The sequence below is a fragment of the Montipora capricornis genome, chromosome 13, assembly GCF_036669925.1.
Source record: "Montipora capricornis isolate CH-2021 chromosome 13, ASM3666992v2, whole genome shotgun sequence".
Lineage (NCBI taxonomy): Eukaryota > Metazoa > Cnidaria > Anthozoa > Scleractinia > Acroporidae > Montipora > Montipora capricornis.
In genome coordinates this window covers 3,407,849-3,410,348 of record NC_090895.1, presented here as the reverse complement: position 1 = coordinate 3,410,348, position 2,500 = coordinate 3,407,849, and positions in this window count along the sequence as shown.

Below are 2,500 nucleotides of genomic sequence, written 5' to 3'. Positions count from 1 at the left end.
ACAATTTTTGCCTTCAGTTCTCCTTTAACTAAAGATCTTCCCGAAACACCCCGAAATAACGTGACATAGCCCCTATAGCCCCTTTAAGCGAAATAGTCTGCAAAAAAACTAACTGCAAATTGCTCTGACTTTTCCTGCATGTCATGCATGTCTAGGGTTGCACTAGGCAAAAAGCAGAAAAAAATACAGCAGCAAAATTAAAACCGTAAAAAATGGCCGTATTTATACTAGAGGACGTCTCAGACGTCTAAGACATCTAAGACGTCATAGACGACTAGTATAAATACGGGAAATAAGATTGAATAAGAAGATTGTGAATTTGATTTGTAGCCGTCGAAGTTAAGTGCGTCCCGTAGCTTTTTTAGTCGCGCTTACGGCCAGACGTTTAATACGTCTGGACGTCTTAGACGTCCTCTAGCATGAATACGGCCATTTACCCGTTAATATAACTAAAAATGGCTTTTAACCAATAGAGTGGGGTCAAAAAATTTCGTTTATTTTGATATTTGCATTGAGAAAAAGAGTCAATACTTTTCCAGTCTCTGAGGCATAAGAAAGGAACTCAAAGCAGTCAATCAAAAGATCACGTTAACCTTGCTCGAACAGGTTTTCCGAAGGGACACCATTTTCTAAGACCTCCAGGATGCCACATTTTTTCCACCCGTTCTCGATGATTAAAGGGGTTTTTGACCAAAAAGTAATAGAAGTTGAAAATAGTCTTGCTGCTTGAAAAGAATACCGGAAAAATTTGTTCCCAGCGGAAATTTCAGTCAATTCGCGGCGCAAAAATTTGTTCCCGCAAGCCTCAAAAAATCGCCAATGCGCAAAATAAAAGTCCCGCAAATTTTTCATGCTACGCGGTAACAGTAAAAGACAGGCCAAAAGACAGATGAAAAAGAAATTACGTAGTTTTTACATAAAACTCTGAATTTGGAATTCTCAGCAAAAGATTAATGACAATCGATCGTAAAAACACTAAAATTGCTGGGGAAGGGCACGATTTTCTGTCAGAAGGAAGAAATTAATCACGTGGTAGTCAACCACAAAGGTGCAAGTGATCACCTTGCGACAAGATTCTTGTTTGCAATGAATGAAGAATGTTTATCGTTCATCGCTTTAGAGTTAAACAACGTTTTTTTAGCCAAGAAACTTACGTCTTTCGTTTTTTTAATTTTGTTGTAATATTTAACTGAATAAATTATGGTTAGACCAATATCAAACTAATCTTAAACGTAACAAAAACATTCTATTTTTCTTTTCGACCACATGGTCCACATTACGATCGCGCGTGATCACGGGAACCAGTGGAGGGTACATCCCCCTCCCCCCAGTAAGTCAGTAAGACGAACGACAACCTATTTCACAAGTAACAAGAAAACTGTTCCTAAATTACCAATGTTCCCCAGTAAAGCATTGTTCTGCAATGTTCGATATATGGGGTCCTGATGAAGCAGTTTCTTCTAACAGACATATCTTCGCGGCAGGTCGCATCAAGTTTCCGTTGGGGGTCTTGACTTCTACCGTGCGCACTCTACCATCATCTCCAGGGAAGGTCTTGACAACTCTTCCAAGGGGCTAATGTGACCGGGGAGATCGTCATTCTTTAACAGGATTAAGTCACATTCCCTGCGCCGCCGTCACCATATCATATCAGTAAGCGCTTGTGCCATTCTCCATCTCTTGCGGCTATTAATTTCACGTTCTTCAAATAGACCGGTTGAGCTATAGCGCGATGCTCGATGAGGAAGTGGTTTGGGGTCAGTGCCTCGTAATCATTTACAACATCACTGACCGCGGTGAGTGGTCGACTATTCACGATAGCCTCTGCCTCGACAAGGATTGTATGGAACGTTTCCTCTGGCAGAACTTGGTCATTCATGACAGCCTTTAATGCTCTCTTTCTTGCTTAACCATAGACTCGAATATTCCTCCCATATGCGGGGATGAAGGGGGATTGAAGTACCATGTGATCCCTTCATGAGCGAGCTCTCCAGAGATCTGTTGTTGAATTAGTGACTTCAAAGCCTCTGTCACTGTCAGTTCCTGTTAAGCTCCAACGAAATTCGATCCGTTGTCCGAACGCATTGTCTTAGGGTTGCCCTTTCTTCCACGAAATCTTCTCAAAGCCATGATAATGGAGTGGGTGCTTAAGAGCGCCTCTCAGCAATTTTCACCTAAGACCGTGCAAGATAAAAAAATCGAAAATTGCCAAACTTTGTCACAATAAAGTACTACCAAAACCATTTCTAGGAAAATATGTTTTAGTTTGTTTCGATAATTATTTTACCTGGACGGCGACTTTTTCGGTATGGGGCCTTGTGAGCGAATGAAAACGACTCCAAAATGTTGCTCGTTTGAATCGCTATTTTTGAAATAAGGAATGAGTAACTTGAAATTCAAAACAACATGGCACAACTAGAGTAATTCCTTCACCCTTTAGTGCTGTTAACGGTACAATATACCAAAACTGGAATTTTTGACCAAATTTTAAAACTTAACC